Genomic DNA, 14,478 nt, shown 5'->3' with positions numbered 1-14,478 from the left:
GTTGTAATTTTTTGAGCACTCAGACTGCGTTGCGCTAGATATTGTGGGTCAGTGTTGACATGATAAGAAAAAGTAAAGAGAAAGTAGGATCAGTACGTTCAGTTTTACTCAGCTGTTTCAGAATCAAATAACGTAGAAGTTTCATCTTCTCAGTCATTCAGCCATTTAAGTACAGACTCACACATTTAAATAAAGAAGCTTCAGTTTAATGTGCTTTTGTAACTAGATTAATCTTGGTTCTTGAAACTCTCTAAGAAAACTTACCGTGATAGTTCGCATCTATGCTCAAACGTCTGGCAGTTAACAACAAACCTGTAGAAGTTCTTGTTGCTCCTCTATGTATGTATTTAGTATCCACTCTTTATTTCGTATGGGTGCCACAGACATCAGCAATATTCTAGGATGGGCGGTATGAGTGTTCTGTAAGCAATCTCTTTTGCAGACTGATTGCATTTTCCAAGGATCTTACCAATGAATCGCAGCGCGGAGTGGCCGCGCAGTTAGAGGCGACATGTCACGATCGCGCTGCCGCTCCCGCCCGAAGTTCGAGTCCTCCCTCGGCATGGGTGTGTGTGTTGTTCTTAGCATAAGTTAGTTTAAGTAGTGTGTAAGTCTAGGGACCGATGACCTCAGGAGTTTGGTCCTTTAGGAATTTACACACTTCTGAAGATTTTTACCAATGAACCGACATCTGATCTACAGTATGCAGGGTATCCCAATAGGAATGGGCAGTATTCAGTGATTTGACAAGAACGATCATTCGAAGCAAGAAGTCCAGTAAACATGGGCTGTAAATCGCATAACTTAAGAGCTACGAGCATTACTTCATTTTCATAACTGTGAAGCAAATGTCTTCTGCTGCAAACTTTCCATATCTCTAATGAACATGGGCTCTAAAATGCTTGCCTTAAAGCTATGGGCAATTGTTCAGTAGAAGAGAGGTGTATGACAGTGGCAAGGATGAACAAGTGCTCATAGTTCTTAACTTAAGGTATGCATTTTAGAGCTCATGTTTCTTAGACATTTTTACTTCGAATGATCGTTCCTGTCACATCCCTGAATACTGAACATTCCTCTTGGGACACTCTCTATCATGACTGAAATGAGGGCTAACTCAACTGAAAATTCTATTCAGAATCTGATCACGGTCCTATTGAGCTCTGGAGATTTGCTAAATTCTACGAGGAGTATTCAGTTAGTAATCCAACACATATTTCTGAAAATAGATTAGTTTCTTTCTGGATTCTAATACACTATAATTTTCGCCACTTTTTTGGCCACAAAACGCTGCCTCCGATGAATGCAACGGCCTTACACCATCTTACCGAGAGCGCCTGTATACCCGCTTGGTTCCACTCCACTGGTCGACGTCAGAGACGATGTCTCGCTGCATCAATAACCTGCCCATCATACATGTACTGCTTCGGGTGCAGCGCAATCTTCACTGGGCCAAACAGATGGAAGTCGGAAACGTGCGACATCCGGGCTGTATACTGGGTGAGGAAGAACAATCAAGAACAACTGCCAAGATGAGAAACATAGAAGTAGATATCCTCGGAGTAACGAAGCAGCTTAAATCACTTAATAAAGGCAAGGCCTCCGGTCCAGATTGTACACTAGTCACGTTCCTCTCAGAGTACGCCGATAAATAGCTCCATATTTAGCAATTATATACAACCAGTCGCTCACAGAATAATTCGTACCTAATGTCTGGAAAATTGCTCAAGTCACACCAATACCCTACAAGGGAAGTAGGAGTAATCCGCTGAATTACAGGCCTATATCACTAACGTCGATTTGCAGTAGGGTTTTGGAACATATGCTGTTTTCGAACATAATGAAGTACCTCGAAGAAAACGATTTATTGACACATAGTCATCACGGTTACAGAAAATGTCGTTCTTGTGAAACACAACTAGCTCTTTATACTCATAAAGTAATAAGTGCTATCGACAGGGGATGTCAAATTGATTCCATATTTTTAGATTTCCAGAAGGCTTTCGACACCGCTCCTGACAGGCGGAATATCGACTCAGTTGTACGACTGGATTCGTGATTTCCTGTCATAAAGGTCACACTTCGTAGTAATAGACGGAAAGTCATCGAGTAAAACAGAAGTAATACCGGCGTTTCCCAAGGAAATGTTATAGCTCCTCTATTGTTCCTGATCTATATTAACGACATAGGAGACAATCTGGGTAGCCGTCTTAAATTGTTTGCAGATGATTTACCGTCTTGTAAAGTCATCAGATGATCAAAATGACTTGCAAAATAATTTAAATAACAAATCTGTATGGTGCGGAAGGTGATAATTGACCCTGAATAAGGAAAAGCGTGAAGTTATTCACATGAGTACTAAAAGAAATCAGCTAAATTTCGATTACGCGATAAGTCACACAAATCCGAAGTCTGTAAATTCAACTAAATACTTAGGGATTACAATTACAAACAACCTAAATTGGAAGGATCACATAGATAATATTGTGAGAAGAGCAAACCAAAGACTGCGATTCATTGGCAGAACAGTTGGAAGGTGCAACAGGTCTACTAAAGAGACTGCTTACACCACGCTAGTCCGCCATATTCTGGAGTGCTGTTGTGCGGTGTGGGATCCGCATCAGGTGGGACTGACGGATGACATCGAAAAAGTACAAAGAAGGGCAGCTCCTTTTGTATTATCGCGAAATAGGGGGGATAATGTCACAGGCATGATACGTGGATCGGAGTGGCATTCATTAAAACAAAGGCGTTTTTCGTTGCGATGGGATCTTCTCATGAAATTTCAATCACCAGTTTTCTCCTTCGATTGCGAAAACATTCTGTTGGCACCCACCTACATAGGGAGAAATGATCATCTCGATAAAATAAGAGAAATCAGAGCTCGCACAGAAATATTTAAGTGCTCGGTTTTCCCGCGTGCCGTTCGAGAGTGGAACGGTGGAGAGACAGCTTGAAGGTGGTACATTGAACCCTCTGCCAGGCACTTAATTGTGAATAGCGGAGTAATCACGTAGATGTAGATGCAGAACATTCTAATGAAGTTTTGCGAACTCCTCTTGGGTGCGCAGACTTGTGTGAGGCCTTGCGTTGTCATGGAGGAGAAGAAGTTCGTTTGCATTTTCGTGGACACAAACAAGCTGCCGTCACTTCTTCAGTTTACACTTCAAAGTCGATAGTTGCACCATGAGGAAGCACATCAAACAGAATAATCCGTTCAGAGTTCCAGAAAACCGTCGCCATGATTTTACCGGCTGAGGGTGCGGATGTGACCTTTTTTCGTAGGAGAGGTGGTTTGAACCCATGTTTCATCACTTGTAACGATGTTCGACAAAAGATTTTCACAGTCAGCCCGGCAATGCGCTAGCAATTCCTCGAAGATAGTCCCTCGTTGCTCTCTAACGTCTTGTGTTAGGCGGCGAGGAACCCACCGGGTACCCCAACTGTTGGACGAGTGTGCCAGCACTGCCAACAGAGACGACGAGTTGTGCAGAGAGGTGTTTGATTGTAATCGGTAGTTCAACTGCCCGTACGTTCCAACATTGAAGGAACCACAGTTGGATGCGGCAGGCCGGCATGTGGGAGATCGGATAGATTTCGGCGACTTTGTAGCCATGATGACAGATCCCTCATCCAACGACTCACCGTGCTTTTGTTCACTATCACGTCTCCGTAGACATTCTGCAGGCACCTATCAATGTCTGCGCAGCCTTGATTTTCCACCAGAAGAAATTCTGTTCTCTGCCTACAACGCACGTACGCTACACACGTCATTTTGGAAGCTACATATAGCACCATCATCTATCGGAACTTCATGAAACTAATGGGGCTGAAGCGAGAATATTCCACGATGTTCCAAAAGAAATTCCACATTTTTCCAATAGAAATTTACCGAGAAAAAATGCATTGCACTACTAACAGAACACCCCTCGTAGCCATTTCAGGTTACGCAGTGCCACTAGCACTAACAATCTGTTTGACTCATCATTGCGATTGTGCAAGGAGTGGGACACTACTTCTGTACTATTATTTGTAAAGAAATATTTCGTCACGAGGTTCATCATTTCTCTTTTTGTCTTTCTGCCGTCAATTTCACATCTTGTATCTTCATTTAATTGCCATAAACACAAAAATGACTCCGAGCACTATGGTACTTAACTTCTGAGGTCATCAGTTGCCTAGAACTTACAACTACTTAAGCCTAACTAACCTAAAGACATCACAAACATCCATGCCCGAGGTAGGATTCGAACCTGCGACCGTAGCGGTAGCGCGGTTCCAGACTGTAGCGCCTAGAACCGCTCGGCCACTCCGGCCGGTCCATAAACACAACAAATAGTTAAGCACGTAAGTGAAGAAGAGACAGAAGCAGAAGAGCAAACGGTGGCGAGTCGCACCAAAGCAGCCAGAAGAGTAATGAGCCAGAACTGAAACAAACACTCTGAGATTCTTTGGCGCAATCTTCCGGGAGAAAACCGGCGGACGTCATCGGGCTGCGTAGCAGGATGTGTGCAGGAAACGTCGGTCTCACTGACGCAGACTGCGGCCGCCGCCGGAAGAGGAGCAGCGAGTGTCCCAGGCAGCGCACAGTAGTAGCGGCAACGCTAACGTTCGCCCCTCGCGCTGTAACACGCTCGTAAACAGGTAAGCACAGCAACCGTGCGCCTCTAGCCGCCGCGCTGCACCGCCTGTGACATTTGTGACATCACGAATCCAGTCACACACAAACCGGGTAGAAGCTGTTTGTCAGGAAAGGCGTCAGAAGCCATCCAGAAATAAAGAATCGAGATCCCCTGTCGACAGCATCAGTCATATCGTGTGTATGAAGTGCCGTCCGCCCCCGGTAGCTGAGTGGTCAGCGCGACAGAATGTCAATCCTAAGGGCCCGGGATCGATTCCCGGTTGGGTCGGAGATTTTCTCCGCTCAGGTACTGGATGTTGTGTTGTCCTAATCATTCATCATTTCATACCCATCGACGCGCAAGTCGCCGAAGTGGCGTCAAATCGAAAGGCTTGCACGCGGTGAACGGTCTACCCGACGGGAGGCTCTAGGCACACGACATTTATGAAGTGCCAGTCGTGTTTCATGAGAACTGTACGTGTTAAGATATAATGTTTTCTCCGAGGTATTTCTGATATGATCCTAAATTCTGTTACACGGCAACGTCAGTGACATTGCTCCATAATTCAGCGCATTACTTCTATTTCCTTTCTCGTGTGTTAATCTGACCTGTGCACTTTGCAGTCTTTAGATACGGACCTTTCGTATAGAGAGCGATTGTTTATGATTGCTAAAAATGGCATTATTTCACAATGAGGCTTCCTAAGGCAACTTTCCTTTATTAAGTGATTTAAATTGATTCACTACACCGAAGAAATGTACTTAGAAATTACTCATGTAGGCAACAGTTCCATATTCGAATTCCAGTATATTTGCTCTACTTTCTTTAACGCAATAATTCCGTAAAATCGTTGTTACTAATTCCACTTTCGACACCATGTCGGCGGTAACATTACCATCATTGTCACGTAGTGAAGATATGAACAGTGTTTTGTCGATAATATGTTTCTGAACAGGCACCGCAATAGTGTTGCCTTAAGTTCACGGAACACGTAATTATGGATAGGCAGAAAGGGACATATATTTTTAAGCCGTCTCTCATTCAACACCTGCTCCAGCACTGGTACATTAGAAACTCGGTGCCTGTGTCTGAACGGCAGAAGTCGTGATGAAGATGTATATATTACTGAGTAAATTTAGGCTCGCTGTGTGCAATATGAGCTTTGTACTGCTTATACTGCGAGATATAGCGTAGTCCGTATCTGAAAGGGAAACGGTACCGTCTGGAACTAATGGAGGTGTTGTTTGTTCAGGACATCCGTGTTCCTTTTTGTTATATATTACTTCTATAAACATATTAATAACACATACTGTGTCACATTCCATCACGAGGGCCCGAAAGTTTTTCCATACGAAGCAAGACGTGGCACAATCCTACTCTCTATCCATCTGGTCGAGCTTTTTGCGTCATTCAGTCCATGAACACGTCCCGTCCTAGATGAAAAATTCACAGTGCCACATAAACTCACTCCAAAAGACACTGAGGAAAGATTTAAGTTATAAGCCACAATGTTGTCTAAAAACACGGTTTTCAGAAACTTTGAATCACATCTCTAATTACGCTGTACTGCCATGGGTCTAACAAGAAAGAGGTTTAATGTTGCACCATCCTATTCATATAGTTCTGTTTCTTCTCATGTATTATTAACATGTTTGTTGTGCGATATATAGAGAGAGGGAGAGAGAGAGAGCGTTACTAACTAAACCAGAAAACACTTTGAGGTATTGTGAAAAGAGCATGGAGCAAGAAACGGAGGATAGAATAAACCTTTTGCACTTATACTGCTGCGAACGCTTGCACTGTGGTGATATGAAACCCTCATCGTCGTTCTCCCCGCACTCTGGTGGGCACCTACATGAGAATATATGACTACAGGCAGCGAAGGAGGATCATATGTCTAGGAGAGTGTGTGTGTGTCAGTAGTACACACATGTCAATCGGGCTAAGCCGATGTACAGCACTTCAAATATTTTCTTTAATTATATTTATTTTGTCTGAAAATGACATAAAATCGTTGTACGAGCCTGCTGTCATTACCACTAGTCACTGTAACAGACGGTCTTGATGGCTATTATATGTTTATATTTTTAAAAACGCACCTTAACGCGATTGTGCCACAGCCATAATCAAATCATGTTACAACACTACACGTGAACTAACGAGACCTCGTGTATCGAGTTTTTTAAATGTGATTCAGATGATGACGGTGGCCGAAATGTATATTTAGTTAGCATTTGCTTGCATAATTAATGTCCATCTGTATTTTAACAAATGCTTTTCGTGTACGGAACAAACTGCAACGTGTGCTTTATGTTTCCTCTTGTCTTGAATTTGGATGTCTCTTTTTTTACTGTAAAGAAAAAAGTACAGCTCTTCAGTTTTGTTTTATTACTTACCGATCTTTACTATGGCCTCAATTCCCAATAGAAGATATAAATAACTGTTCTTTGGATGAAGTTCCGTTGTGCACTGTTTCTCGAAGCTGTGATGTCGGATGCCATTTACGGGTATCAGTTCTCATTCCCAGTCTGTTCCTGCAGACAATCTGTGTCATCATTGAAACATTTCGCTATACAGTAGAACATTGTTTCGTTTGTGACGGCGCGTCATCGTACCCGTAATTCTACCCTTTCTTCTTACGCATGACAAAGTGTGCTGTTTCTCCGTAGACTGTGTTGAGTATTCCTGTACGTCTTGACTATCGAATGGTTAAAGTCTGTCCAGTCCCGCTATTTTGACTCATTCGTAGTTCGGAAGGTCCCAGAAGAATGAATAATACTGCACAACTGTCCAAATGTTACTGCAGGTCGACTATGTGTCGCCGTCGAGTTCAGAAAGTAAGGAAGTACAAGCGATCACTAACAGTGTTTGTTTAGTGTTTATTAATGTGATTTTATCAACAGAATAGTCAATTATATTGTATAAACATAGCTACAAAAATAGTGCTCAGGACAACGATGTACAATTTCTCTCATCTTCCATAACGTCCACAGCATTGTCGACTTCCAGAGGGATGACCAGCCTGGTAACATCCAGGTTAACGAGGATGACAGTACGTGGTAGTGCGTCTCGACTTTTTCGTAGATCTTTAATTCTGGTCTTCCACAAGCGGCAGTGAAGTACATCCCCTTGAAGAAGTATAATACACTCCTGGAAATTGAAATAAGAACACCGTGAATTCATTGTCCCAGGAAGGGGAAACTTTATTGACACATTCCTGGGGTCAGATACATCACGTGATCACACTGACAGAACCACAGGCACATAGACACAGGCAACAGAGCATGCACAATGTCGGCACTAGTACAGTGTATATCCACCTTTCGCAGCAATGCAGGCTGCTATTCTCCCATGGAGACGATCGTAGAGATGCTGGATGTAGTCCTGTGGAACGGCTTGCCATGCCATTTCCACCTGGCGCCTCAGTTGGACCAGCGTTCGTGCTGGACGTGCAGACCGCGTGAGACGACGCTTCATCCAGTCCCAAACATGCTCAATGGGGGACAGATCCGGGGATCTTGCTGGCCAGGGTAGTTGACTTACACCTTCTAGAGCACGTTGGGTGGCACGGGATACATGCGGACGTGCATTGTCCTGTTGGAACAGCAAGTTCCCTTGCCGGTCTAGGAATGGTAGAACGGTGGGTTTGATGACGGTTTGGATGTACCGTGCACTATTCAGTGTCCCCTCGACGATCACCAGTGGTGTACGGCCAGTGTAGGAGATCGCTCCCCACACCATGATGCCGTGTGTTGGCCCTGTGTGCCTCGGTCGTATGCAGTCCTGATTGTGGCGCTCACCTGCACGGCGCCAAACACGCATACGACCATCATTGGCACCAAGGCAGAAGCGACTCTCATCGCTGAAGACGACACGTCTCCATTCGTCCCTCCATTCACGCCTGTCGCGACACCACTGGAGGCGGGCTGCACGATGTTGGGGCGTGAGCGGAAGACGGCCTAACGGTGTGCGGGACCGTAGCCCAGCTTCATGGAGACGGTTGCGAATGGTCCTCACCGATACCCCAGGAGCAACAGTGTCCCTAATTTGCTGGGAAGTGGCGGTGCGGTCCCCTACGGCACTGCGTAGGATCCTACGGTCTTGGCGTGCATCCGTGCGTCGCTGCGGTCCGGTCCCAGGTCGACGGGCACGTGCACCTTCCGCCGACCACTGGCGACAACATCGATGTACTGTGGAGACCTCACGCCCCACGTGTTGAGAAATTCGGCGGTACGTCCACCCGGCCTCCCGCATGCCCACTATACGCCCTCGCTCAAAGTCCGTCAACTGCACATACGGTTCACGTCCACGCTGTCGTGGCATGCTACCAGTGTTAAAGACTGCGATGGAGCTCCGTATGCCACGGCAAACTGGCTGACACTGACGGCGGCGGTGCACAAATGCTGAGCAGCTAGCGCCATTCGACGGCCAACACCGCGGTTCCTGGTGTGTCCGCTGTGCCGTGCGTGTGATCGTTGCTTGTACAGCCCTCTCGCAGTGTCCGGAGCAAGTATGGTGGGTCTGACACACCGCTGTCAATGTGTTCTTTTTTCCGTTTCCAGGAGTGTATATCCAATCCAGACCTTCAGAGGTTTGAATTGTTATTAATTTGGTGAAAGGTCCGAAGGAGTAATAAATACTCCAACGTTTCCAGAAGTCAGCAGCACAAATTGTCTTAACAGATATGCTTAACACATCTGTTGCTTTTGTTGTTAGCTCAGGGCCTGTGGGTAAGGTTGTAAGTCCTCCTCCCACAGGAAAACGAGCAGGACAAGCACTTGGTCCTCAGACCCTGTGATGGGTCCTGAATTGAGGGCAGCTTCTTTGTCCACAAGTGTAGTTTGTAGGACTTACTCGTCAGTGTTGCAGCGGTTCAGTTTCTTGCAGAGGCATCGTTTAACTGAGGCGACCAACCGCTACCACCATCCTCCCCACCGCCGTTCGTGGCGTTATGAACTTCCATGAGGTACCGTTTTGTGCGACGAATTGGTGTCTCTTGTCAGCAGAGACAGCGATCTATATTTCTGTTAACTCTAGGTTAGCTGGATGGGGAGTTTGGGTTGGGGGTTGGGTTGTTTGGAGGAAGAGACCAAACAGCAGGTCATCGGTCTCATCGGATTAGGGAAGGGCGGGAAAGGAAGTCGGCCATGCCATTTCAAAGGAACCATCGCGGCATTTGCCTGGAGCAAAATTAGGGACATGACGGAAAACCTAAATCAGGATGGTCGAACGCGGGATTGAACCGTCCTCCTTCCGAATGCGAGACCAGTGTGCTAACCACTGCGCTAACTTGGTGGGGAGTTTGGGTGTTATCACTATGCATAGTATGTGGAATATGAAGTGTTGGCAGAAGAGCCAACACCGTGTTGCTAGAGGAGGCCGAAATGCACGCTTTTAAGCTCACGTAGATTGGCGTGAGGTCTGGAACAAGGTAAAGTAATTATCCTATAAAGAAAAGAACGTAGTTCTTGGAATACTTAACTTTAATCTACAATTGGAGAACATCTCTCTTGACTGTACATGCTTCACAATATAAATATCAAATGCTATGGCGCCTTGCTAGGTCGTAGCAAATGACGTAGCTGAAGGCTATGCTAACTATCGTCTCGGCAAATGAGAGCGTATTTGTCAGTGTAGCTTCGCTAGCAAAGTCGGCTGTACAACTGGGGCGAGTCCTAGGAAGTCTCTCTAGACCTGCCGTGTGGTGGCGCCCGGTCTGCAATCACTGACAGTGGCGACACGCGGGTCCGACGTATACTAACGGACCGCGGCCGATTTAAAGGCTACCACCTAGCAAGTGTGGTGTCTAGCGGTGACACCACAGAATACACGCCAATCTATAAACCTTTGGAACGAGGGATCCGATGTCCAGTCGGTCGTTAGTCCCAAATGTGCCGGTATGGTTACAGCATAGATAATTAATGAGATACAACATTTATTTATAGTAATGCTCGATTTTGAGTGTAGGGGCCTAGCGAAATCAGTTCCAGAAACCTCAAACGGCTTGTGAGGTTTCATTCTATCAGCTAGTAGTGGCGTTTCTGTTTGTTGGCCAGCGATGTTATGCGCAATTTTGCATGGAGACAACTACGGGGGCCGTTTTGATAGCACGACGGACTAGTAGTTCTGTCAGGCGCAAAAGAACCACTGGTACTTCATGATGGTGTAGTCTGATATGATATCAGAAGTTTAGTGAAGTGATGGTGTCCTTCTAGAATAATGGGATGACGTCTTTCAATAGACACCTTAGCGTTTTGCCGGTGACCTCCTAAACGTACTAAATCGTCATCTAAATATGGGTTGAAGCATTTTATCTTGCATGTGCGAGGATGTAGAAGACCTTTGCTTAGTGTGATGATTTCCGAGGATAGTTTTAATCCAATAAAGACGGTCTTCTGCTACCTCTTTTGTAGTGAATTCTTCGCATGTGTCTGTTTTCTGAAGGAGTTTACTTCTGAAGAGGAAGACGTAAGCAGTGGTGTGTAACAGTTTCGAGAAGGAGCTGAATGTGGTAACTGTAGTGGCGTGGCAAGACAGCCAAGCCACTCGGAGGTAGCCGAAAGGCACGCGTTAAGCTCACGCAGATTGGCGTGAGGTCTGGAACAAGGTAAAGTACTTATCCTATAAAGAAAAGAACGTAGTTCTTGGAATACTTAACTTTAATCCGCAATTGGAGAACATTGCTCTTGTTTAGACATTATTACACTGAATATAAACTGGTAATGGCACCTTGCTAGATCGTAGCAAATGATGTAGCTGAAGGCTATGCTAACTATCGTCTCGGCAAATGAGAGCGTATTTTCAGTGAACCATTGCTATTAACGTCAGCTGTACAACTGGGGTGAGTGCTAGTAAGTCTCTCTAGACCTGTCGTGTGGCGGCGCTCGGTCTGCAATCACTGACAGTGGCGACACGCGGGTCCGACGTATACTAACGAACCGCGGCCGATTTAAGGGCTACCACCTAGCAAGTGTGGTGTCTGGCGGTGACACCACAGTAACATTTATAGATGAGTGTGGTGCCTGAATGAGTAAAGTCTGAAGAGATTTATCTAACTTCCCTACTTCCAATAAAATTTTAGTTGCAATAGATGCATGATGATTGCTGTCATATACTCGGATGTTGTGATAGCACTGGTGGTCCATTCCATCCGATGTGTGTCGTCTTGAAACTAAGCCCGATAAGTTGTCTTTGTCTGGACAGTGTCTCCACTGAGAAGGTGTGGCGAGTATATTTCTGTTACTCTGTTGTATAAAAACATTTTCCAAGTGGCAGCCTCATCTAAGGGTTACAACGGAATCAGTCAAAAATGTCGCTCCGGTAAGGTCAGAGATTGAGACTTTGCTGTAGTACAGTAGTAGTCTGGCAGCTGTCAGTGCCGCTGGCAATTCAAATCGAGGAAATATTATTTTCTTTGCGCGTGATAATCTGCTTTTATTACACATCAGTTTGAAAATCCTATAACTAGAAGTGATCTACTAAACGGTGCCATATGCTCTCTCAGATGCATCACAGAAAACAATATAGGAGCTACCTTTTCTGACAACTGAATTCGACTTAGAATAGTAACATTAGATAGCTCATGAAGGTTTGATATCCAGGAGCGCAGTCTAACCAAACGGTTGTGAGACAGGGATTCGTTCCAACCTAGACCGAGCAGCCAAGTGCCTTGAAAATGAATTTTCCTACGACGGATGTCGGAGTTAATAATCCAAACGGGTCATAAGGACCTGCTGTTGATAATAACAAATTTCTTTTTGTTGCAGGTGTTTCTGAAAATTTCTCCGTGATTTGCCACTGACTCACTGAGTCACTTCCACAGTATCAATTATATTTCCTTCACTAGCGAAGATAACTCGTTATATAGGGAGACGAAGCTGCTCACCGATTCAGTTCCGGCAGAAAAATCATCCATTTATGTACATATTATGATGCAGTAATACGGCTGATGCAGGTAACTGAGACTGATAAGGGACTACTAGTTCACGAATGGTTGCTGAAAGCAGAAACAGGCTACACTCGAGGCCGAAGGAAGACGGGAGAATCGATAAATTGTCCTTCGTTTTACAATACTGTGATCTTCAACCTTGTTATTGTTGGCCTTGCACCAGAAGACTCTGGTAATATCTCTATCGTTGGATGTAGAGAGAGCTGCAGAAAACCTTGAATGATGTCGGCAGTGACTACAAGGCGTTGCAGATGGGATCTGAAAGGATCTCAATAGCTTTAGGCAACGATTTAAGCCCGATTTCTGAAATGTCATCAAGAGAGGCGTCACATCGTCTGTGACTCAACTATGAAAGACTATTCTCCGTTTTGTGCTCCCTTGCCTTTCTCGTTTGATCAACTGATGAGTGAAACAAAATGAATTAGCATATTTTTCTGTAGGAGCCAGCTCTACTTGGCCTTTTTTAATGTATTTTAAGACCAAGTTGTCATAAACGCGTTTTGCGTTTTCATTTTTGCATAGTCTTTTCTGCTCGTCGTTCTGAAAATTGTTAAATAGAACGGATTTTAGATGGAGACGAACTACGCACAGTAGTCCGCGAGCATGTACATTGCATGAAACTCTTTTAATACCGCTGACTCTTTCTCACTCGTTAGTCGTTCTTGATAGGTGCTGATTCCGACTGATTCTAAGCCCCAAAAGCTATTATCATTTGCGACTTCACCAGGTAAATTAAGGAGATTAACGGTTGCGTGTTTAGCTAAAACACCTGGGCGACATCAACTGAGGATAAGTCCGAGTTTAGAGGGCAACAGTGCTGGAGACAAAGAAATCCACATTGGCGCTGCGCCGTCCATAATTCGCCAACAGAGATCCGCTCCAGCAAAATAATTCTGTAGGAATATCAGTTTTCTCTTCACCATGGGCAGCCAACTATTAATGTTTGATGTTTTGATTTATCTTGACATCTTTGGCCACAGCCGCATGTTTCGTGAAGCGGTGTAAACTCTCGAAAGCAGTGAGCCTAACATGAGATTTCCTGGATGCGCTGTTCAGCTTGAAACATACAGTTCTGCTAGGCGTGGCCGTCAAAGAAGATTCGAACGCATCTACTGAGAGAGGCCGAGTTTCAAAAACCTGCAGGTTTAGATTATCGATCAGCATTCGGCAAATGATAGTGGAGTAAGTGCCTGCAACAAAAATATAACTTTTGAGTCGGCTTTCGACTGTGGTCCTATAACAAACACGCATGCCGTCTGAAGATGCATGAGCGTCCCGTGACAACATCGCTCTCTGAACTATTTACGGGGAAGCTTAGAGAATCAGACTATTTGCGGGATAGCTTAGTTTGGTTGGAATCGAAACAGATTTATCGGTGACGACTCGCTCAGCAGTAAGAATGGGCGGCTCTTCCTTTCTTCGAACAGTATTTGAGAGTGTGGCCTTGATCAAGACAAAGAAAACACCGGTTACTCGATCTTAGTATCTTCAGGCGCTTTGGAATAACCCTTACCGTCTCGCAGTCTTGCGCCCAGTTATCGCTAAGGTCGCAAAATATGCAATAAGATTTCAAGGTCTTTTGTTTTGAACGACTTTGCTTGGAGTTTATGTTGAGACCGGCTTCTGCAGGAGTTAATGTGCCGAAAGGAAAATATGTGCTCTTGAATGACATGTCCTTACGTATCTCTTGCGCAGTGAGTGCACCGTCAGCTTCTTCCCATATAAACTGCATTAAACTTAGTACGTCTCCTTCGGAAAGTTTCTCCCTCTTGATTATGCAACGCCGGCAAATGTCTGCGGGGAAGGGGCGCAAAATGTTCGGCATGAGAACCTTGCCATAGACATTTACACCCTCACCCAAGTACGGGTATTTCAGAGCTTGTATGTGTTTATTGCATTTCTATGAGTTTC

At 45.0% G+C, this 14,478-nt stretch overlaps 1 protein-coding gene across 1 annotated transcript in view; it reads left to right on the top strand.

Annotated features, from left to right (window-relative positions):
* Positions 1-4,519: 4,519 nt before the first annotated feature.
* Positions 4,520-14,478, top strand: part of LOC126469787 (uncharacterized) — a 104,388-nt gene continuing 94,429 nt past the window's right edge. The window contains exon 1 of the mRNA XM_050097041.1: positions 4,520-4,641. The gene's annotated coding sequence lies outside the window, so the exon portion shown is untranslated. The remainder of the gene's footprint in view (positions 4,642-14,478) is intronic.

This window comes from Schistocerca serialis, chromosome 1 (genome assembly GCF_023864345.2).
Source record: "Schistocerca serialis cubense isolate TAMUIC-IGC-003099 chromosome 1, iqSchSeri2.2, whole genome shotgun sequence".
Classification (NCBI taxonomy): Eukaryota; Metazoa; Arthropoda; class Insecta; order Orthoptera; family Acrididae; genus Schistocerca; species Schistocerca serialis.
The sequence above is the reverse complement of the archived record's forward strand: the minus strand, read 5'-3'. Positions and strand labels throughout refer to the sequence as shown.